Source organism: Talpa occidentalis, unplaced genomic scaffold (assembly GCF_014898055.3).
Source record: "Talpa occidentalis isolate TD23 unplaced genomic scaffold, MPIMG_talOcc4v2.1 talOcc4.15, whole genome shotgun sequence".
NCBI lineage: Eukaryota > Metazoa > Chordata > Mammalia > Eulipotyphla > Talpidae > Talpa > Talpa occidentalis.
Window position 1 is genome coordinate 19,500,304 of NW_023601543.1, and position 26,232 is coordinate 19,526,535.

General features: G+C 34.7%; 1 pseudogene; it reads left to right on the forward strand.

The window, feature by feature from the left end:
• Positions 1 to 21,845: 21,845 nt before the first annotated feature.
• LOC119245525 (DNA repair protein RAD51 homolog 3-like) lies at positions 21,846 to 23,347 on the forward strand (annotated as a pseudogene).
• The last annotated feature ends 2,885 nt before the right edge of the window (positions 23,348 to 26,232 follow it).

Genomic DNA, 26,232 nt, shown 5'->3' on the forward strand with positions numbered 1-26,232 from the left:
TCAGATTATTCCAGGATCCATCTTTTTTTTGTATTTCCTTACTCTTCATTCATGCTCATCTAATATTTTTCCTACCTTAGCCCTTGAATAAACCATTAATCTGAGGAGATTTGTTCCTGTCATTGGAGAATGGTACTTAGAAACTCCAATTTAAGTGCTAATTGCTACTAGGGTAACCCCAAAACCACAGGTACATTTTAGTCTATTCCCTTTTCCTACTTACAACTTCTTTCTCTAACCAGGAAAAGGGGGAAATGTCAATCTCATCATGTACAATTATTTGTTTAATTTCAGTGTACACATAACCTACTTTTAGAACCATAGTCAACATTGTATCATTTTGTGCATTTTCTTTAAATTTACTATTGAGTTTTTGTTCCTTTGTCCCTTACTTTGTAAGAGTTCTTTATATATTAGCCTTTTGTCTGTGGTATATATTGTGAATATTTTCTGAATTTATTATTTACTTAACTCACTGTGTTTTTATCTTGCAAGTATGTAGTATTTTGAAAAAAAAGTTTGAAAGGTTTATTAAATTGCTTTCTTGAATCAAATTGCTAACAACACTTCAGATACTTTAACCTATGGGTTATGTGTAGTGAAAAGATTGCAAACATCAGAATTCAAGACAGTAGCTAGACTAGAGTAAGTTATTTTCAGAATGGGAAGGTGGAAAGGTGGGCGATACTTCAAAATACACCTGTTATTATTTCTCTGCTACAAATTCATAACTCACTTCAAGGATGTCATCACATCTGCATGAACACTGCCACATGTTGTTAGACTTCCAAGCAGAGGACTCCTTAATGAACTCATAAATATATCCACTCTTGACAAAAATTCAAAGCCTTTCACACTTTGCAGTAAAGCATACAAAGAGAACATTAGTGCATGCTTATCTATAAATAAAAATTCATGACACTGATTCATTCTGTACTTTTTGTGAGCTATTCTGTTTTATTTATATGAAATCATTCAGACACATATATAGCTTGGTCTGTGACTACTGGCATAAGCTAAACGATGGGTGGTTACACTGAAATAAAGTCTGGGTTCATAAACTACAACAAAGCCGAAGAATCAAACACAAGATTGAATTTTAATTTTGTTTAGCTATTGTATTGAGCTGTCAGAAATATCAGGTAGCTGACAAATGGTGTAGATTTTATTTAAAGTCAATGTTCAGTATTGCAAGCCAAGAAAACTTACTTTTACAGCAACGAGTATACCTGTCTATTTCTTTAACCTTCTCATCTCATGTGCCTCTTTTCTTCCTTGTTCATATGAATTTACTACTAGACTTTGAGAGTACAAGACGCTATGCAAAATTAGAATAAGAAAATTACAAGGTTCACTTGACCCTACCTGTTTTGATTCTGACTGTATAAAACTGGTTTGGACCATCTAAAAATGTTTTAAACAGGTTTTGACCAAACCAGTTCAAAGCATTTCTGATCAATTTAGATCAGATAAAACAGATCAAACCTGTTCATACCAGATAAAACCAGTTCAAACCATTTCTGACCAGATAAAATTATTCCTGAGCAAATAAATCCTTTTCAAATGAGTTCTAGCCTTCTCAAACCAGTTCTGACTGGTTCAAACCAGCTTTGACAGGTTCTGATGAGATAAGGCCAGTTCAAACCAGATCAGACAGGACAAATTGGTTCAAGCAAGTTCTGAACTGATAAAACAAGTTCCGAATGGTTAATACTGGTTTTAGCTAGCTAAAACCAGTTCTGAACAGACAAAACTGGTTCTGATTGGTTTTGACTGTATAAAACCAATACTTATTGGTTCTGACTGAACAAACCCGGTTCGAATCGCTTCTGACAGGATAAAACTAGTTCAAGTGGTTCTGACCATATAAAACTGGTTTAAATAGGCCCTGATTTGATAAAACTGGTTCAAACTGGTTCAAAATGGCTCAAACCAACTCTGACCAGCTCAAGCCAGTTTATACTGTTTCTGATCAGATAAAAATGCTTTTGAGAGGATAATACTGGTTCAAACTGGTTCTGACCTATTCAGACCGGTTGTGATTGTATAAAACTGGTACAAACCAGTTATGACTAGCTCAGATCTGTGCTGAACATATGACACTAGTTCAAAGCATAACTGACAGGATAAAGGTAGTTCCAGTCTCTTCTAACCAGATAAAACCGGCTCTTATAGCCACAAACCAGTTCTGACAGTCTCAACAAGTTCTGGCCAGCTCACACCATCTCTGACCAGCTCAAACTGGTTCTAACTGGATAAAACCAGTTCAAAGCAGTCCTGACCAGTTCAAAGAAGTTCTGACTGGATAAAACTGGTTCGTCAGCTCTAACTTGTTCTGAATGGCTAAAATCAGTTCAAAGCAGTCCTAACCAGTTCAAAGTGGTCCTGATTAGATAAAACTGGTTCACACAAGTTTAAACCGGTCTAGCCAGTTCAAAATTTTTCTGAATAGATAAAACTGGTTCAAATCAGTTCTGACTGAATGTTTAACTGGTTCAAAGTAGTCCTGAATGGATGAAACAAATTCTGACTGGCTCAAACCAGCCCTGACTGGCTCAAAGCAGTTTAGACCAGTTCTGATTAGATAAAACCAGTTCAAAATGGCTCTGACAGTATAAAAACTTATTTAAAATGGTTCTGACCAGTGCATACCAATTCAGACCACTTCTGATAAAAGCAATTCTAAATGGTTCTGACAAGAACAAAATGGTTCAAAATAGTTATTGTATGGTTAGACTGATTCTTACCAGTTCAATCCAGTTCCACCTGGATAAAACCATTCTGACTGGATTATATAGTTTCTGACCTTTTAACACTGCTTCTGACTGAATAAAACTGGTTTTGATTGGATAGAACTGGATATGACTGGTTAAACAATTTTCTGACCATATTAAACCATTTCAAACTGGTTCTGAGTAGCTTATCCCAGTTTTATAAACAGGTTTCATTTCCATAATGCTGCATTTCCCTCAACCAAAGCAAAATTTTCAAATATCAAAAGTAAATTGTATTTCTCACTATATAAGTACAGCTAGCATAACTTTTTAAAATATAAATATTTGAATCCAAAGCTAGTGAATTAACAAGAGCAATAAAATTGATAAACCTCTATCTAGATTGAATAAGAGAAAAAAATAGAAGATACAAATTATCACTATCAGGACAGTGGGTACATCAATATAGAGCCTATAATTTTAAAAGAAAATCATGGGTATTATCACCATTATACCAATGATTTCAATGACATAGATGAAATGGGAAAATTCCTTGACAGATCAAACTACTAAAACTGATTCATAAATAAATAGATAAAATATAATTATATATTTAAATCAAATACTAATAATAACTCACATATGAATGAAATTTATGAATAAATTTGAATTTATATACGAATGAAATTTAATTTATTACAGTCTTCTCAAAAAGATAATTCTCTCATATTTATTTTACATTGAATAGGAAGTTGTAGCTAGGGCAATAAATCAAGAGAAAGAGAACAGTTTCACAAATTTGAAAAGAAGAATCTAATCTATATTTTTTACAAATATGATTTTCTAAGATAATTTCAAGGAATCTATAAAATATGTATTAGGACCTACACGTAAATTTAATTAGTTCACAGACTATAAGGCACGTACAGAAAAATCTATTGCATTTCTAGGTGCTAACAAAAACTCAAAATTGATATTTTAATTTTTTGCTTATATGAAATACACAGGGATAATTTTCTTTTTTTTGTAATTTTATATTCCCCATATAATACAATTGCACTCCCTCTTATTTTGGCCCCAATCCCTCCTTTCCCCACCCTCTCCCCCATAGTTTGTCTCTGGTTTACAGTTGTTTGTTGATTTTGATTTTTTCTTTCTTATAGTTATTCTTTTTCCTGGTCCCTTATTTAGGTTTTCTAGATTCCTGCTATGAGTGAGACCATCTGGTATTTTTCTTTTTTTTTTTTTTCTCGCTTATTTTGCTGAGCATGATCCCTTCCAGCTCCATCCATGTTGCTGCAAATTGCATGAGTTTATCTTTTTTGATTGCTGAGTAATATTCCATGGTGTATATGCACCACATCTTCTTGATCCAGTCATCTATTTTTGGGTATTTGGGTTGTTTCCAAAGCTTAGCGATTGTAAATAGTGCTGTATAAACATAGGGGTGCAGGTGCCCTTTGGAATTGATGTTTCTGTGTCCTTTGGGTTAATACCTAGGAGTGGAATTGCTGGATTATATGGAAGCTCTATCTTTAGTAGGTTGAGGAATCTCCACACAGCTTTCCATAGTGGTTGGACAAGTTTGCACTCCCACCAGTAGTGCAGGAGAGTTCCTTTTTCTCCACATCCTCGCCAACTTTTGTTGTTAGATTTTTTAATATGTGCCATTCTCACTGGTGTAAGATGGTATTTCATTGTAGTTTTGATTTGCATTTCCCTGATTACAAGTGATGTTGAACATTTTTTTCATATGCCTGTTAGCCATTTGCATTTCCCCTTTGGAGAAGTTTCTTTTTAGCTCTTCTGCCCATTTTTTGACTGGATTATTTTCTTTGTTTTTGTTGAGTCTCATCAGCATTTTTTGGTAGAATTTTGTGATCAGTCCTTCATCATTAGTGTTGGGTGCAAAAATGTTCTCCCAGTCGGTGGGGTTTCTCTTTGTTTTGGTTATTGTCTCTTTTGCTGTGCAGAAGCTCTTTAATTTGATGTAGTCCCAGCTGTTTATCTTTGCCTTCACTATCACTTCTTTGGGTGATGTGTCTGTAAAGATGTCTTTGAGGTGAATGTCATGTAGTGTTTCGCCTATATTACCTTCTATATATTTTATAGTTTCAAGTCTTATGTCTAGTTCTTTGGTCCATTTTGAGTTGGTTTTTGTGCATGGTGTGAGGTAGTAGTCGAGTTTCATTCTTTTGCATGTAGTGACCCAGTTTTCCACACGGATAATTTTCATTTGTAGATTTCTCTTTAAAATAATTTTATCCACGTGACTAGCTACAAAGAACAGAGTTCCAGCATCTCTTTCACCAAGTTTTCCCTGTTGTTAACATTTTATATAACCATGGTACAATTATCAACACTGGAAATAAACATCGATAATAAAACAAATAAATGACAGACTCTATTCAAATTTTGCCAGTTTTTCTATTAATGTCCATTTTGGTGTCTGGAATAGAATACAAAATTCCACATTGCATTCATCAAGTGTATCATATTCTTTTTCAGTTGGTGACAGCTCCTAAATCTTTGTCTTTCAAATCTATGACATCTTTGAAAATAACTGGACACTTGTTTTATAAATGTCCCTCAATTTCAATTTGTTTGGACATTCATTTTGGGCAAAAATATCAAAAAAGCAACATGTATATGCCCTTCACAGTGCTTTCATTTGGAGATACAAAATTTTGGAATGTCAAAAATATGTGTGAAGGCAAACATAATCACTTGGTGACATTGTTTACCATATCATTCCATTGTAAAGTGTACTGTTTCCCTTGTGGTTGCAAATATCATGTGTTATACTGTCATTAGTTTTAGCATTAACCCAGTTTTTTTTCCTCAAAAATTATGGATTATAATTCCACCTTAGGAAAACTTTCCCTTCCCCTCCAGTTTTCAATCTAGTCAATTATTTCTTTATATTAATGGACTAAAGGATACTAATATTTTTTTCATGAAATATGACCCAGTGGAATCAGTATTTGTATTCTTGCATAATCGACATTGCTTCAGCCATTGGAAGCTGCTTCATGCTCACTCCCACATATTTTCAGCATGCCCTTATTTGATTATCAGCATTTGTTTATTTTTAGGCACCAGAAGATATTCCAGGATAATCTTGTATTTTCCATACTCTGGCAGTGGCATCAAGGATCTCCAATTCTTATTAGAGAATGGCATTTATAAACCAAGCTATGAACACTAAATATGTTCATTGTTAACAGGCTGTATCACTTCTGGACTTTCTTTGCAAACAAAAATAGATATTAATATATGCATTTACTAACATATGCATACACACATTTATATTTATTTCTGAGTTTATCAGAATATGTAGGATAAATATAAATATACACACTTTGGGATGAATTTAACAAAATATGTATAAAATATGTAAACTTAAGCTACAAATCTTGAATAAAATTTTTTATTAAAATTTCTACTAATTAAGAAAATTAAAGGTACCCTAAATAGATTATTTATAGAAATCCAATACCATTTTCTATGATTTTTAAAATTAGCTTTTATTCTATTTGTATATAGTGGTCATTAGTTTTATAGGGACTGTCATAATAAATTACTACAAATTTATATGCTTAAAACAGACCTCTCTGTGTGCAAGTGCCAGACAGGTTTGGCTGAGTACTGTGTTTAGTGTCTCCTAAGGCTGAAATCAAAGTACTGGCTGACCCAGGGCTGACGTTCTGGGTATGAATTTTCACTGACATTCATTCAGATTATTAGAAGTATGCAGTGCCTTGTTGCTATAGAAATGAGATCTCCATTTCCTTATTGGCCAGTAATTATTCTCATGTCTTAAAGGCCACCTCAGTGATTTGGTTCATTACCTTTCTACCTTCAAAGCCAGCAATGATGTGTTGAATCATTTTCCTGTTTTGAACCTCTCTGATATCCCCTTCTGCTCCTGTTTAGTGCTATTAGTGGCCCATGTGATTATTTTCCTGTGGCCCACCAAGGTAATACCGAACAATCTCCCTAATTCAATTAATGGATACTTTACTTATATTTCTAAGTTTCTTTTGTCATGAAATGTAACACATTCCCAGGAGTAACACCAGGGGGCAGAAATAAAGGAGAGCACAATTATGTCTATTACAGAAGTTTAAATATCTGTAGTGTGAATTTTCCCCAAATTGATCTAGGACCCAAAATAACCACCCCCCCAAATCCTTGCAGGTTAATTTTTTTTGTAGAAATTGACATGCCGATTCTAAACTTTACATGGAAATACTATGGCCTAGAGTAGCCATTACAATTTTGAAATAGAAGAAAAGGTTGGAAATTTTGAAATAAAAGACCAAAGTTCAAAAGTTTACACTGTCTATCTTCAAGTCTTGCTATAAAACTACAGTAAATTAAGAGAGTGTGGCACTGGCATGAGTATTAATAGAACAGAATGGAGAATTCAAAAGTAAATCAACTTAATTTTTTAAATGGTGTTGATACAATTGAATGCAGCAATGTTTTTCAACAAATGATGCTTAAATAACTGAATATTTACATGCAAACAATAATAACAAAATAAATATAACCTTACTTCATAGTACATACAAAAAAATGACCTAAAATCAAAAACAGACCTACAGGTAAATCTACTTCCAAAATACAAACAACAATGTAAACCAATGTTATTTCAATTTATTTTATTTTTTTTTTTAAGATTTATTTATTTATGTATACAAGAGCTGGGGTACAGACCACAGATGTGAGGGGTGAGAGGATTCACCAGAGACAGAGTGGGGACCAGAACAGGCAGATTGACTGAAATACACTGCTTGGGGGAGCAGCGGGCAAGTCAGGAGAGGTCTGCTGCGCCATGTGGGTTGCTCCCTGGCCAGCTGGGGATCGAACTAGTGCTGCAGAGGCTGTGGATTGCTTCATAGTGTGGTGCTTAACCTCTTGTGCAACCAGAGAGGCCCTCAATTTTTTTTTTTTTTAAAGAAAGAAAATATAGGAGAAAATTTGTGTGGCCTTGAGCTGCAAAACAAAGACTATGTAAATTGGAATACATCAAAATTAAAATGTTCTTATCTTTGAAATACTTTCAAGAATAGAAACAAGTGACAGATAAAGGGGAAAACTGCAAGGAATTACATATGCTCAAGGTATGTAAGCATAACATACAAGAATCTTACAAACAAACAAAAAAAAAAAACCACCTTACAAATGAATAAGACAAAAACACAGCTCTTTTTTAAACTGGTAAAATATTTTAACAGAAACTTAACCAAAAGAAAATATACTAATAATAAATAAGCTCAGAAAAAACAAATTAGTGAATTGCAAATTAAAATATCATGCTACAGGCCTCCCCTGTTGGTGCAGCGGTTGAGTGCTGGGCTGCGAAGCTGCCTGCAGCTTCTGCAGCGCTGGTTCAATCCCTGGGCACCGACGAGGGTCCCACATGGCTCACAGACCTCTCCTGTTGTGCCCGCTGCTCCCCTCAGCAGTGTATTTTGTCAGTCTGTCTGTTTTGCTCCCTGCTCTGGCTCTGGTGAATTCTCTCACCCTCCCACGCTTCTGACTGTACCCAGTGCTTGTATGGATAAATAAATCTTTAAAAAATAAAATAAAATATCATGCTACTACATACCCCAAAATGACTAAGCATAAGAAGGGTGACTATACTAGGTATATGTATGTGGAGTAATATACTAACTCATATATTGATGGAAATTTAAAAGGGCATAGAGACTTTGGTAAATTGCTTGGCAGCTTCTTATAAAATTATAATACTTACAATATGACCCAATAATCTGATTATTAGGTATTTATTTACACTGGAGAAATAAAAACATCCATATAAAACATGCACATGATTAGTAGTGACAAATTTATTCATAATAGTCAAATCTTGGAACAATTCAAATGTCCATCTACTGGAAACATGTAAACAGAGTACTGTAAATTAACACAGTGAACTACAACTCAGAATTATGGACTGTAGTACTGACATTTAACAAATGGATAAATAGCAAAGGTATTATGTTGAATAGAAGACATCACATTCAAAAGCCTACATATTGTATGCTTTCATTTATATGAAATTCTAGAAAGTGAAACACAGCAGTGACAAATCAGTGATTGCCAAGGATGGTGGATGGAAGGAGAGGACTGACTGAAATCACAAGAGAAATTTTTCTGTTCATAGAAACTTTATATCCTGATTGTGAGGGTATATACAGGTCTGCAGATATTTGTCAAAGCTCATAAAATTGTAAACTTGATGGCTGGATTGTATTACATGTAAGCCATACTGCAACAAAGGTGACTTTTAAAATGACCTATATAGTTCTAGAAGGAAAAATAATATGTAATAGGTTTGAAAAATATCTACTTTGCAACTTTGTTATATTCTGTCTCTGACAATCTGAATTTGCTTCTGGAATTAAGGCTCCATTTGACTTTCACCTTCACATGCTCTAAAACCTGCGCACAGCAGTGCCAGCCTGAGCCCGATCACTGTGTTTTTTCAGGAAACAATGTTGTTTTAGCCAAAGGAGAAGACTCACTGGGAGTATTCCTCCGTAGGCCCCATGGATGAATGTGGCTTTTATAAGTCACTGAGAAGGAAAGCTCAGGTCTCAAATCAATATCCCTCTCAATAGCAAAGTTTCTGTGAGATGGAAGAGTCAGGAAGGTTCATTAGAATTTGGCAATCAAGCTTCTGCTTATTGCTCTCTGAAACTTGTATTTTTCTCTTCCTCTCACAGAAGATAAAAACTGAAATTTGCCCCCCACATGCCACTTAATAAGGGAAACAACCTCTGAAATCCTGGATGATATGGTTTATAAAAGTCTTCTAATAGATGGAGCTTTTTGTGTTAAGTTAGACCAGTCAACAAAAAGTATTTTTTTACCCTTTTTAGCAAAGCCTGTTTGTTTTGTTTGTTTGTTTGTTTTTAGCAAAGCCTGTTTTGTCAAAGAAAAAAAAAAGACCTTTATGTACCAATGAGGTAATCCTTACTAAAGGTAAAACTAGCCCTGCAGACAGTATTTGAAACTTGATAAATAGACCCAGTCATTATCAGGACACTTCTCATTTTACCAAATGCGACTCTTAGAAATCTGATATGTCTCCACATAAGATCTGAAGATGGACATGGAGATCTGTTTAGACTAAGTGCAGAAAAGAGCGTCCCACATTATCGATGGTCCAAGCAAGTACACAGCCACACCAGGTAGGGAGGCTGGCAGCAAGGAGGCAGCCTGGTCCTGGGGCAGGGGGGCTGGGAATCAGACAGGCAACCAAGCCTCCCAGCCCCCCATTAATCCTTTTGCTCTTTCTCTGGGCTCTCTCTGGCTTTCTCTTTCATGTAGTCTTGTGGCCTCTTCCCTCCTGTAGTCACACGTCTCCCCTTTCTCACTGTCCATGCTTTTATCCCAGCCTCTAGGCTCAGGTGTGCACACTTGCACATGCATGCACACCCATCCTCCAGGTGTCCACAATCAGGCACGCAAGCCCATGCCCATGTTCCAAAGCACCTTCTGCATTAACACAATCAAGGCCAGAAGTGATAGCCACAGAGGCTAGATGCGTAAAAAGCCTGATTAATTCATTTACTCTACAGTCAGTCTCATGGTCTGCTCAGTCATAGTTAGTCCTCTACCCCTCAAATAATGATCTTGGGAAAGGCAGAGAATGGTCCACACTTCCCACACCCAGTTTCTCTTCTTGAAAGCGTGGTTTTCACAGCTATAATGATACATGTTAAATCATAAATTTGAAGAGTGCAAGTGGTAGTAAAAGCTAAGTATGTATATATTCCTATCAGTATCAAAAAAAAAAAAAAAAAAACACCAACACAGTTTTATAGAAGGTTCTAGAGTTGTTACAACATAAACGTTTGTTATCTCAGATTTTGATATAGGAGCTAACCACACATAATTTTCTAATAGTATAATGTCCAAGGGAGGATGCATGTGTTTACTTCTTTGATATGCATATTGTTTTAATTAGTTTTTTTTTAAGTGAGAAAATACAGTTAAGTGACTCTGTAAATGGGTGTACATGACCTCTCAATTGTGATAACTGCTTACAGGCCAGATATATACTTTTTTGGAAGAAACATTTCTGTTTTAGTCATTGTAATTTTTGATTGATATTTGCTGTCACTCTTCTCCCAGTAGAATGTGAGCAGTTATAAGAATGGAAAACATTTACAAAGAACCTATGGAAAAATGCTGACAGTCTTCCAGCCTGGTTTCTTCAATGTGATTTTAAGGAGACACAGTATTTTAAAAGTGCAGAGCATTGCAGGGAAAAAAGGTTTAATTGAATAGCAGAAAATAGAAAATACAGATAACAGTACAAGAGACATTAGTCTCAATAATAAAATATAAAACAATGCAAAAACCAGAAAAAACAGTACCTAAATATGCAAGATGGAGGGAAATCTAACATAGCCTCTTTTGCCCTGCATTTTGTAAAATTATGAATGGGGACAAAACAAAATGAAATATAAATAACAAATGAGCACAGGAAATGGCAGTCAAAGTTATAAAATTTAGGTGTCCCAAAGTAGGAACAAGAATGTTTTTGATTTGCAAATCAAAACCACAATGAGATACCACCTTACACCAGTAAGAATGGCACATATCAAAAAAACTAGCAACAACAAATGTTGGGGAGGATGTGGTGAAAAAGGAACACTCCTACACTGCTGGTGGCAGTGCAAACTGGTCCACCCACTGTGGAAAGCTGTGTGGCAGTTCCTCAGTCTACTAAAAATGGAGCCACCACACAACCCGGAAATTCCACTTCTACGGATCTACCCAAATGACACAAAAACATTGAATAAAAAGACCACCTGTACACCTATATTTATTGCAGCACTATTTACAATAGGCAAAACCTGGAAACAACCGAAATGCCCAAAAATAGATGACTGGATCAAGAAGATGTGGCATATATACACAATGGAATATTATTCAGCAATCAAAAAAGATAAACTCATGTCATTCGCAGTTACTTGGATGGAGCTAGAAGGAATTATGCTCAGTGAAATAAGCCAGAAGGAAAAAGAAAAATATCAGATGGTTTCACTTATAGCAGGAATATAGGGGAACCAAATAAGACATCAGTGTAAAAAAAAATAATAACAGTACAAAACACAACAAAGCAAAAACAGACAATTATAAATCAGAGACAGACTGCAGGGGAGGAGGCGGGAGAGGGATCAGAGGGAGGGAGGAGCACAGGGGACTGAGGTGATGGTGCACGGATGCCTTGGGGAAGGAAACTCTATGGGGACTACACCTGAGGGGGTGGGAGGAAGCAAATATTGTTTAAAAATGAACAATGATGTAAAAAATTTAAAAAATATTTAAAAAGAATGTTTTTGAAAGGAATAAACAAATATTAGGAATAAAACATTTTGATTTGAAAACAATGCTTAAGAATAGAAAGAAAAATATTAACAAATATTAACCATATTCAGGAAAAAATCATGAAAATAATCCCATACATAGACACAAACTGGTAAAACTTTAATTTGAATCTGGACAAAATCTTCATGTTCTCAATAAGACAAAAATCAGGTTACTCTCCCAGATTTGCAAATCTGATTTTTATTCGCCTCTCAAGATACTGATTTAAGAAAGATCAACAAAAAAAAAAAAAACCTACAGAAAGAATATGGAAAAAACATAATAATGTAAAATTAAGAAAAGACTTCTAAATCATTACCCTCGACCCTACTATGTTGCCTAGAAATAGATAAAAATTAGTTAAAATATACAAAATGCTGCTGTGGAATTGGACAACTATCACTTGCAGTAACATAAATTAAAAGAAATTTCTCTTTAAACCTGGCAAGGAAGACGTGATTGAAAGATGGTTTGAATTTCATCTACTCAAATCATTTTTCTAGAAAAAGTGTGGGATCACAAGAATTTTGGTGAACCTGGAAAAACACCATTATTTCCGCAATATTAAGATGTGATGTTTGTTATTTTGGAAGTTGAAGGACATGCTCTTGAAGCCTTTCAGCCTTGCAGAATCTTAAGAAAAGCAGCTACCACAAGAACTTTAAAGGCAACTATGGTGACATTAAATAGAAATCTTTTGGTTTGCTTTGTCAAAGACCTACAGTTATATAAACACAATAATCATGATACAGAATATTTCTTTTATTTCCACAATTTCACCATGCTCCTTTGAATTCACTACTTCCTTCACCTCAGATTCTGGCAATAATTAATCTGTTTTCTATTTCTAGGATTACCAGATTTACAAAAAAAAATTACATGCTTGATGAATACTTATTCTACTTTTTCATTGTTTATCTGAAATTCAAATTTAACTAATATTTTGTATTGCAAATATATCTTATAGTTTGGGTGTCCTATTTAAAAGTATACCATCAGGGCCTCTCCTAGTGGCGTATCGGTTGAGCACTGGGCTGCAAAGCTGCCTGCAGCCTCTGCAGCGCGGATTCGATCCCCGGCCGCCTGCGAGGGTCCCACATGGCATGCAGACCTTTCCTGCCACGCCCGCTGCTCCTTTCAGCAGTGTATTTCGTCACTCTACCTGTTCTGTTCCCCGCTCTGGTGAATTTTCTCACCCTCCCACACTTCTGACTGTACCTAGTGCTTGTATAAATAAATAATAAATCTTTTTTAAAAAGGGTATATCATCCACCCTAAATATCATATACATCTTGTCTTGTGTTTTCCCTAAAAGGTTTGTAGCTTTTTTATATAATTAGGGTTATAATCCATTTTGAATTTACTTTTGTATAAGCTGTGAGGCATACACTGAGGTTCCTTTTTGTGACTATCCCATTTCTTCAGCATATTTTTTTCAAAATATTATCCTTTTTCCATGTAATTCTCATTACATCTTTGTCAGAAATCAAGTGGCTTTACCTCAGTGGGTCAATTCATGATCTCTCATCCTATTCCATTGATTGACATGTTTTTTTCCTTGACAATATAACAATGTTTTGATTGATTCAACTTGAGAGAAATTCTTGAAACCAGGTATTGTTCAGAATTGTTTTGGCTATTCTAATACCTTGCTTTTCTGTATAAATTGTAGAACTGTTTTTTTAAGTTTCTAAACAAACGTTCTGTTGTTATTTTGATTGACATTATTTTGACTCTATAGATCAATTTGGGAATAACATCTCCACAACACTGAGAACTTCAAATCCATGAACAATGTAGTGAGACTTCTAAACTGCGAACAAAGTATATCTCTGCATTTATTTAGGTCTTCAAAGTCATCTCTTAATATGTCAGGATTTTTTCTGACACTGTTGACAGTAGAACCAGGAATAAAATGGACAATGAATTATAATGTGCTTGAAGTGGAAGTCAGGATAAAAAGAAAACTATTCCTGAAGAAAAAAAATCATGAAAAAGTAAAATTGCTACACCAGTGCTGCTCACTAGATTAATGAACTATCAATACTCTCAGGTTACTGCATTACCAAATCAGTAACATAAATTTAACAAATCTTCAAATTAAAGATGTCAGCAAAGAATTCTGTGACTGTACTAGAGACTAGTAAAAGAATAGAAGGGGAATCCATCCACAAATATCAGGCCACATTCAAGTATGCAACAGAAAACATTAAAGATTTTTGAGAACCAATATAAAGAAATTAAACTAATATTAAAGAAAAAATAATGCTTTGTTAAAGGAATATAGAGGTTCATTGCATTCCCTACCAAAATCCTAAAGGCATTCTTCACAGAAATGGAATAAAAAAAATCATAAAATTAATTGGAACAACAAAAGGTCCTGAATATTACAAAAAACCCAAAGATAAAAGAACAAAAATGTAGGTGTCACACTCTCTGACTTCAAATTACACTACAAAGCAATAGTAATTTAAACAACTTGTGATTGCACTGAAAAGACGCACAGATTAATGAATAGAACTGAGAGCCCAAAAATAAAATCACACACACAGACAACTAGCTTACAAGAAAGAAGCCAAAGACATACAGTAGAGCAAGGACAGTCTCTTCAATAAATGTAAGGAAAACTGGACCAAGGTAAGTAAAAGAACAAATCTAGACCAGTACATTTTTATCATACATAAAAATTAACTCAAACTGAATTAAAGATTTGGATAACCTGAAACCATAAAATAAATAGAAGAAAACAGGTCATACACTCCTTATTGTCAGCCTTAGAGATGTCTTTTGGCATTTGACTACTATGAAAAGGGAAACAAATGCAAACATAAATTAAACTCCATCAAACTAAAAAGCATTGGCAGAGCAAAAGACATTTGTAACAAAAGGTATCTTACTGGATGAGAGAAGATATGTGTATATCATATATACAACAAGGGGTTAACATCCAAAATATACAAAAGATCTGAATAGACACTTCAGCAAAGAAGGCATACAGGCACATGAAAAGATGTTCATCATCACTTACTGTAAGGGAAATGCAAATGAAAAGAAGTATAAGAGATCACCTCACAACCTGTGAGAATAGCTATTATTAAAAAACAAGGAATAACAAGTATTGGAGAGGATGTGGAGAAAAATGGAACCCTTATACCATGTTGGTGGGAATGTAAATTGGTTCAGCCATTGCAGAAGAGTATGGAGATGGCTCAAAAATTTTAAAATAGATATTCCATATGATCTAGTTATAACACATGTTAGTATTTAGCTGAAAATACAAAAACAATAATTTGAACAGATTTAAGTAGCACTACTTATAATAGTCAGGAACTGGAAACCATGTATGTAAGCACCCATCACTTGACGGAGGGATAAAGAAGATGTGGTATATATACACAGTAGAATAGTACTGAGCTATAAAAAAGATAAAAACCTTCAATTTTCAATAATGTGGATGAACCTAGAAGGAACTATGTTTAGTGAAATAAACCAGAAAAAAACCCTGCATGATTGCACTCATATATGGTATACCTAAAACTTATAATGTTATAATACAAAGTTACTTCAATTTAAAAAAAGGGAAAAGAGTGATGATAAAAATATTAAGTATTAGATGTAGCCAACATAGTATAATTTTGGTATTGTATCTGAATATGAGATTAAAAGTAACTTAATTCAGTATTATAATATAAAGCTAGAAAGAGAACAGCAAAATGAACACAAATCAAACTACGTGAATGAATAAATGTGAAAGCTGAACATGAGAAGATGAAAAAGCAGGAAAATTATCCATGAGACAAAGATATTTAAAAACACTAAAAATACAAACTCCCAAAGAACAAGAAGGTAAAATAATAACAGAAGATGACTACATCAATAGGTTACTAATGCAAATTTATACCAACGTATTTGTATACTTAAAGTGCACAGTAATTTAGAAATATTTAAGTATATAAAATTTTCCAGGTAAAAAGTACTATAAAGTATGAGGGCCTTCCTGGTGATGCAGGTGGTTGAGTGCCGCACAGTGAAGCTGTCCGCAGCCTCTGCAGCGTGGGTTCAATCCCAGCCAGCCAGAGAAAATCCCACATGGTGAAGCAGACCTCTCCTGTCTCACTTGCTGCTCCCCTCAGCAGTGTATTTTGTCAGTCTGCCTGTTCTGTTCCCCACTCTGTCTCTGGTGGATCCTCTCAACCTCCTGCGCATCTGGCCTGTTCCCCAGCTCTTGTATAAAAATAAATAAATCTTTAAAAAAAAGTACTATAAGGTATGAAATAAGAGCATTTTTGCAAGTAGATCTTATACTACCATTTCATGGTCTTCTGTGCACTATTCAAACAGAAACCTCAAAGAATACATAACTTTCAATTTAGGCTTAATTTTCCAGAAAACCATAAACCTTCTTAGGTAGTAAACCTAATACTGATACAAAACCTGTACAAGAAGAAGAGTGGAATGGCGTTAATAGATGTACATCTTCTTATGAGTTTTATTGAGGTATAATTAACACAATTACATATATTTAAAGTACACAATATGATTGGATATACATAAACTTGAAATAATTACTACAATCAGATGAACGCACGCATCATCTCACATAGTTTTTTTTTTTTGTTTGTTTGTTTGTGGTAAAAACATTTAATGTCTACTCTCTTAGCAAATTTCAAGCATCCAAACAGTATCATTAAATATAGTCCCCATGTTGTACATTAGATCCCCAGATCCAATTCATCTTGTTACTGAAGGTTTGTAACTTTTGATTAGTATATTCCCATCCTCCCTTGCCTCCAAACCTTGATAGACACCATTCTACTATCTGTTTAGTGGGTCTATCTTTAAACAGAAATGTAATGATAAATAAACTAAGAGCACAAAGAAAAAAGAATAACAGAAAGAGTATAAATACAGGCATAGATTATCCTTTTTTTATCACTCATAAATTATTTAATGATTGGAATGAAATATAATACATCTGTTATTCATGAAAATGATACTTTAAAATGAGGAATGCAAAGTGAGCTGAATAGAAGTTAATATCCAACCTTCACTTGAAGTGGTCAAAATGCTGATACCAGTAGACTATCAAAATCATATATGCAAATTATAGTACCAAGAACAGTTATTACAAAAACTATACAGAGATATTCTAAAAATATCAAAAAGGCACCATAAAATTCAATATGGAATTCTAAAATAAGTGTTCAAATAATCCATTGGAGTGTAAGAAAAGAGAAAGAGATACAAATACAGATGAAAACCAAATAATAAAATGGCAAATACTAGCATGTCAATAATTATGTTAAATGCAAATGCATGGCATATGTTTTTTCATCTTATTATTTTCTACCTGCCTATATTGTTATATTTTCTCTGTGTGTGTGTGTTTTTTTATTTTGGTGAATAGCATAAAGATTGAACATATCTTATTATTCTACTCTACCAATCTCTTAAGTTTGGGTTGTTTTATTTATACCATGCAAACATTAATTTTAAAAAAGCAGAGTTAGCTATATTAATATCTGATAAAGTAGACTTCTGAATAAAGAAAATTACTAGAGAAAGAGGGGGGGTCTTTCACATAATCATGTAATGGATCAGCTCATTCTTAATCATACTTATTCATCATAATAGGGATGTTTCAGTGATTGCAGTAAGGCAAGAAAAAGTACATGAATACAAATGCATTGAAAGAGGAAAAAACTGTCTCTATCTGCATATAACATGATTGTCTACATATTAAATTCCTGGGTTCTGTAAAATATTAAAAAAATGAGTAATAAGTTCAACAAGGCAGTGGAATACAAGATCAACACGGGAAAATCAACTGCAGTTGTACAAACTAGCAAGCAACATGTGGAAACCATAATCAAAAACATAATACTGTGTACAATCTCACAAAGAAAATGAAACACTTAGGTTGAGACTTAAGAAAAGTATATATGATTTATATTTTAAAGTATGCTGAAAATTATAAAACACAGGATAAAGAATTCAAGAAAGAATTTATTAATTGGCAAAACTTACTATCTATGTTCCTATTGAAGACTCAACATATTAAAAGTGTCAATTCCCCCTAAATTGATCTATAAATTTAATACAATTCCTACCAAGTTTCAGCAAGTTTATTTTTAGACATTGACAAGCTTCTTACAAAATTTACATGAAACAGCAAAGACTTAAGAGTAGGTAAAATCATTTTTTCTAAAAAAATAGAACTACAAAAATCACTTCTCCAAATATTAATATGGGCTACAATAATCAAGAGAATGTGGTATTACAATGGAATACTACTCAGTTATTAAAAAAAAACTCTTGCCATTTGCAACCACATGGCTAGAACTAGAGAAGATTATGCACAAAACAGTAAATCAGAAGAAGGAAGACAAATACCAGAGGGTGTTATTTATATTTGCAATATGTAGAAACACAAACAAAGGTGATGGCGCATAGGCGAATTGGTTGTGGAAATTCTATGGGACTACACCTGATTTAAAATATATACAGATATTTAAAAATAAAAAACTACAAAAAAAAACCAAAAACACACAACAAAGGGTCAGATAAAAACCAAATCAATAACAAACTCTAGATATCTGATTGAGGCTTCCAGAGAGCCAAGGGGAGAGTAAGAGGAGAGGATAAAGTGGTGAGTACACTTTGTGCTATGGGTACACTTGTTTTTCAATATGAGTAGGGTGTTCACTATGACTGGGTGTTTTAGTGGTGAATGTGCTGTTGTAACAACACCTGAAGGGGGAGATCCTACACCTCTAAATCACAATGTTGTAAACCAATGTTACCTCAATTAAAAGAAAGAAAGAGAGAATATGAATGTGGTTTTAGTGAACCATAGACACATAGAGCAATGGAAATAAAGTCTCGCAAATAAGTTTAACTGATTTATGACAAAAATTCAAATCCAATTCAAAGAATGAATGATAAATTTTCCAAAGACCAGTTCTGGAGCAACAGAATATCCACAGGAAAAAAAGATACCAATTATATTTTTTAAACTGAGTTATCATAAAAATCATTAGAATATACTTGTATCTGTAGACAGATTTTTTTTTTTTTTTGTATTTAGGTCTTTAATACATCTGGGCCTACAGATGTCCCATTGCCACCTTGGGTTGTGAGTCAACCTTGAAGTCATTCGTTACTTATCTTGAAGGCTAAAACATTTTTGTGGCCAAGTAATTTTATTTGCCATTTTCTGTTTGCAGAATTCTAGGGATTCAACAACCTGCCTTCATTTCATGCTATCATTTTCCTCTTCAATTCAAACTAGCAGTATTTTTGCTAGTATAACATCTGCAATACCCTTGTAGTCTTCCATTATTTTTGAAGGGAATCTATGCCACTGGGCATGAGGATTCTCCACAGATCTTTCTGAATAATCCAGTCTCTACTTTTGGCTTCTGCTGAGATAGTTGATTGGATCCATGAGTGACATGATTAATCTCTCCAGCAGGTTGCCCAGCTTCACACTCGGTGTTCTCTCAAGAGCATGTTTCAGCATGTTTTTCAATATGAGTAGGCTGAGAATTTTTCAAATAGTCAAGTTCTAGTTCCTTTTTCTTCAATCTTCCTCTTATCTCTCTGGTTCACTTGTTATAAAATGCAGAGCACATGACAGAATCAAGTTATTCTGAAACTTACCAGAAGTATCTTTAATTTCCATATTTTGAACAATAGTGCCATCAAGGCAATGTAGGTTTTTTTCCATTAAGCGCCCTCCCCTTAATTTTTCCAGCTTCTATTCATTATCCAAACCCAACAATACTTCCACAGTTGTAGGTATTTTGGTGTATTTTTACAGCAGTATTCCACTTACTGATACCTAAATCTATATTTGTTTTCTAAAGTTGCCATAAAAAATTACAAAATAGGGTAGTTTAATACAACCAAAATGATTTTCTCATTGTTCTGGAGGCCAGAAATTTGAAATCAAGATGTTGGCAGGGCCATATACCCTCTGAGGTCTCCAGGGAAGATACCTTCTTTGCCTTTTCTAGCTTATGGTAGTTGCTAACAATCCTTTGCATTCCTTGGCTTATGGTAACAGAATTCCACTTTCTGACTCCATCTTTCCATGGCCTCTTTCTTTTGTCTCAATATCCAAATCCCCTCACCTCAATTTTCATGCAAAGATACAAGTCACTGTAAGATTGCCCACCCTAATCCATTATGACTTCATTTTAATTTGGTTACAGCTTCAAAGACTCGTTTCCAATAAAGTAAATTCACACATGCTGGGGACACAATTAAATCCACAAAAAAAAGTGAGATTAAAAGTTTTATTTAAAGGAAATGGGTTATGTAACATTTCAAAAACACTTATGTTTTTAGAATAATATAGACATCATTATAGGAATTAAATTATGCTGCTAAGTAAATCATGTTTAATAGGAAATGAAAATTATAATGTATTTAGAAAAACATAACAATTGGACCAATTAAGATACCCAAAGTTATACTTGAATAAAATCCATAGCCTCAAATATATTTCTTAAAAAGCAAGAATGAAAATATATAAACTGAGCATTCAATTGGTGAAGTTAGAAAGAACACAACAAGGGCCTCCCATGATGGTGCAGTGGTTGAGCGCTGGGCTGTGAAGCTGCCCGCAGCCCCTGCAGCCCCCAAAGCGCCGGTTCGATCCCCGGCCACCAGCCGAGGGACCCACATGGAGCCCCGCAGACCTCTCCTGCCATGCCTGCTGCTCCCCTCAGCAGTGTATTTCGTCAGTGTGCCTGTTCTGTTCCCCGCTTTGGCTCTGTTGAATTCTCTCACCCTCCTGCACTTCTGACTGTACCCAGTGCTTGTACAAATAAATAAATTAATAAAAAAAAAGAAAGAACACAACAAAAAGAGTAAGGGAAATAAGATGAAGAAAATGATAGAAAGAAAAGCAGAAATTGATTAGTTCAGAGACAAAAATATTTCACTGAATTATATACTTGAAAAGACCAATGCATTCATGTCTCACTTGAAGGCTATGTGTGGCCTTGTACCCAAAATATAAAGCTTCGTTTTTGTGTTCTTGAAGTTCTTAAAAATTATAAGTTTGCAATTCAGTTTTGCAAGTGAAAGCCCATGGAACAATGGAGCATGTGCATTAGTAGAAGAGATTGGTACAATATACGTGCTACCTGCTCCTTGCCCCATCATCTGCACATAGCATTTGTGGGTGATTCATGAGCATAAAATTCCATAGGACTCATGATGTGTGCCCGTTCATTAAGTCTCCAAGTGAGTATAAGGTAAGTGTGGTGTACCTGTAATTGTGCTGACAACTCTAAAAGGTCATGCTTTCTGTTTGAACCAGAACTAATTCCAAATGCAGGAAAAAAGATAATGGCATTCTAACAAACAGGAACAACCAAGGAATTGAATCCTATCCTTTAGTACTTAAGTTATTTTCCTTTATTAGCCAACTACTTAAAATGAAAATGATTTTTAAAATAAAGGTAAAGATGAAGCAACAGAAATTTATTTTCCATTCAGTCTTTCCCACTTATCAGTAAGCCACAATAGAAAATGTCTATAGAATGTGTATGTGCCAAGAAATGAAACAAAACCAGTTTAGTTTCAGGCAGCATTTCTACTGTTGTAAAAGAATGAAATGTATAGGCATGCATGAACTATGAAATACAAAATATGAAAGTTCAGTGATTTCATAGATGGCTTAAATACTCATATTTGCATTTTAAAATGGTATTGCACAATACGAAGATGAACAGTAACATTAAGTTAAAGAATTTAATTCTTAACACAGAATAACATTAAACTGCAAATTAAAAGAAAAACACACACCATGACAAATGAAAAAGAAACTTGTTTCTCTGTGTGTAAATGATTAAACATAAGAGAGGGTGGGGTGAAATGAAAAGCTCCACATGTAATAATTAAATTTAAGTATATATATTGAAACTTGGGAATTCAGGCTCCTTTGTTGTCCTGCCTTGAAAATTTCAGGAGCCAGATTTATACATGCTAGGAAGGTAATTAGATAATTTATCTATAGAAAAATGAAATGACTTTAGAGAAGAAACATTTGTGTGTTCTCCTAATGAAGAAAGCTAGGTTACTGTACAATCACTGTAATTTAAAGTTCGCACTGTTCACATACACAGAGCTTCTAAGCAGTTCTTTAATGTTTTACTACAAAATGTAAACTGACAGTGAAAGATAATGAGATTTGCAGAAAATTCTCCAACATGAAATAGCACCCCCACCATCCCCCCCCCCAAAAAAAAAAACAGCCAAGAGAAAAGGAAGCAAGATGAAAAGAAAAAATAGAGGAAACAGATAAAACTTCAAAAATGTCATTAATTAAGAACAGAATGCTACAAAAAGGGGAAGAAATGGCAGAAAATAAAAAAGTTCCTGGAAATTAATTTTTTTTGTGGTTTTGAGGATATTAGTTGCTAGAGTAGAGAAGTGGGTTTAGTCATATGATGTGTGCCACTCTGCACCTCTGCATGCAACTTTGAAATGTAGCGGGATTTAGTGAATTTCCCTCTGATCCCATCACTAGATAACATTCTCGGTGTGGAGTACCTTTAACCGAAACAGTAGAAATTTGTGATCCACCAGGTGCTGGGAAAATGCAAATTATGCATGCAGTTGGTAGTAGATGTGCAGATGCCTGAATGTTTCGGAAGAGTTGAAGGTGAAGCAGAAGGAAATTTTATAGTAGGCAGAGTGGTAGATTGTCCTATTGCCTGCATACTGCACCTTCATCTTATAGCAGAAATACATGCAGGAGAGCAGTACCCAAAAGCTTTGGAAGATTTCACTCTTGAAAATATTATTTCAACTATATTTATCTTCATTTCCATGACTACACAGAACTACTAGCACAAGTTTACCTCCTTCCAGACTTCCATCCAGATCACTCAAAGTTTCAATTTGTGATAGTGGATGGTATTGCTTTTCCTTATTGTTATGATCCAGAAGACCTATCCCTTCATACTGGAATACTAAATGGCTTACCCCAGTAAATGATCAGCCTTGCAAATAATCACAGGTTAGGTATAAGTTTAACCAATCAGATTGATCACAAGGATTGATAGAAATCAGGCCTTGCATGTTTCTGCATTGGGTAAAGTTGGAAACATGCTGCTACAATAAACCTAATGTTTTTTAGACCAATGCAAAGGTCGGCAATAATATACAAATCACAAAACCAGAAAGACACTATAATACTGCTAACAATTATACCAGGATTGTAGCTATACAAATCAGTCATATGGCCAGACTCATCATATAAGACTAATTTCAAATGCCAACTTTAGTGTAAGATGGCTGATTGTATTTGTCCCATTTTTTTTTTTTTTTAATAGAGGCATGTTTTATTTATTTATTTATTTGTTTGTTTGTTTATACATGCACTGGGTACAGTCAGAAGCGCGGGAGGGTGAGAGAATTCACCAGAGCCAGAGCGGGAACAGAGCAGGCAGAAGGACCGAAGTACACTGCTGCGAGGAGCAGCGGGCGGCAGGAGAGGTCTGCGCGCCATGTGGGACCCTCCTCTGGTGGCCGGGGAGCAGCCGGGGATCGAACAGGCGCCGCAGAGGCCGCGGGCAGCTTCGCAACCCAGCGCTCAACCGCTGCGCCACCAGGGAGGCCCCTATTTGTCCCATTTTTGAGGCTATAAAGCATATATTTTATTATAGTTAAGGCAGTCACTATAAAAATTTAACCATTATTTTATAGTCTACCTATTCATATCATTACATCAAGAAAGTGAATGGTTTATGACTTATAAATTATCAGTGTTACCAGCCAGCAGATACTTGGGACTTTATTGAATAAAGCATTTGTAACACTGAATTTAAAGATCCCAAATAAGGACAAAATCAAGTGCATTTCTTTTTGTTTGTAATTTTTAGAAATCAAAACTCCTATAAAATAAATTTAAATTTAATAAAATAAATTTCAACTATTTTTCATTTAACATTTTTCTTTCTAAAACTGATCATTCCTGGTATGATTTTTTCCTTATTAATGCTTTATATCTTTTAAAAATAACTATAATTTTCACTGAGATAATATTGGATTATATAAGTTTGTACATTTAAAAACAATAATTCAGTGAATATATTATCAAAATAAAACTACAAAATAGAAACAAAGACTATGAGAGGGCATTAGATAGAGGAAATGTAAGAATACTAAATTCACACATTTTAGAGGGAAAAGACTTGCTATTAAATTCTCAATCTCATTATCACAGTATTTTTTTTAAATTGGAAGTTTATAGAAATCGAATAATAAAATAAATGACTTTCAAATCAAGAGAGAAAAATAAAATCAAGCACTATAAAGTCTCCTTAGCATCAGCAGGGAACTAAATAAAAATAACTAAATGAAAGTATAAGAAAGATGTACAACCCAATTTTTTTTTAAAGATTTATTTATTTATACAAACACTGGGGTACAAGGCAGAGGCATAGGAGGGTGAGAGGATTCACCAGAGACAGGCGGGGAACAGAACAGGTAGACTGACTGAAACACACTGCTGAGGGGAGCAGCAGGCGAGTCAGGAGAGGTCTGCCCCGCCATGTGGGACTCTCCCTCGTGGCCAGGAATCGAACCAGTGCTGCAGAGGCTGCGGAGAGCTTCACAGCGCTGCGCTCAACTCAGTGTGCCACTGGGAAGGCCCAACCCAATATTTTAATGGTATAATTTTATATTTTCAAATTAGGAGAAAAATTAAGCAATATTCTAAAATGATACTGATTTTCTGTAGTTTTTTTAACTTCCTGGTAATTTTTATTTCCCCTATAAGTTTATTTTCTAAGTTTTCTACAGTGACAATATACTTAATAATAAAAACATACAACACAAGAGTATAAAAATTAATTTATTACATATACATCTTGATTCTCAACAATGAATACCAGAAACTTGCATGTTATAATGCAATGTATGTCAGTAAAAACTAATTTTTTTAAATAAGTTGAACATTTTTAAAAGTAGAAACATGAGAAGTGAAAATCAAGGAAATATCCTAAAAATTTAAATGATACTGTCACCGGTGGCTGAAGCCAGACTGTTACAGGTCATGCCACCCGAAGGGGGTGCTGGTGAGGATAGATAGCCCCAGGGAAAATGTGAACAAAGTATTGCATTTTGGGGTAGAGACTGATGAGAAATATAAGGGATTGCAGAAGCAGCCCCTGGCATTTGGTGTTCAAGATTCAGCAGTTGAGGATTCAGTGTTTGGGATTCAGTGTTTTTGAAAATTCAGCACTTCCAGGGTCAGTGATATCAGCCCCAACCACACGGATCTTCCAGAAGGCTGTTGCGGGCCTCTGTAGGATGTGGAGAGGCTTCCAGCAGCCAACTTCAAGGAGGAAAAGTTCAGAGTCTTTGAAAGTAGCCAAGCAACTGAAACCGTTCCTGATTTTGCTGCTATTACAGCCTGGTAGAGAAGGCAAAGACACTGAGTTGGGCGCCTCTCTGAGCTGTGTGAGTTTTGGGTCATTCAGCCACTGTAGCTGATATTTTTAGTTTTGCTTTTCTGGTGGTATGCTGGGGTATCTTGGCAGCTCCAGGAGCATCTCCTGTTGTGTTTTCTGTTGTCTTTGTGAGTTGGAACCTGGCCTATTGTCTGGTTGCCTCTGTTCCAGGTCAGCAGTGGTGGGAAGGCACCATCTTAGGTGCTTTTTGTTTAGGATTTGAAAACACTGGACACTGCTTCAAGTGAGGTAAACAGCCATTTTTGGCCTCAGTAACTCTTTGTTTTTCCCTGGTTTGTTAAATAAATCCCATTATTGTTGTTCTCTGAACCTCAGTAGTCTTGTAATTGTGTGTGTAGGTAAATAATTCAGTGACTGATAAACTATTTGGGCAGTATCCTTGGCCAGTTTTAGTTTCCCTTGCTGCCCTGTATCAATACTGACAACAAAAGCAAACAATAGACAATGGGAGAGGGATTATTTAATTTAGGAATTAATTCAAGAAGCACAACAGTCTATTAGTAGAGTAACCTGAAATACAAAAAAAAAAAAAAATAGGAAATCAGGGAAAGTTCTCAAGAAATAAAATGGAAGAAATTTCACAGAATTAAAAATATGTCTTCTAGATGTGGTACATATACACCATGGAATAT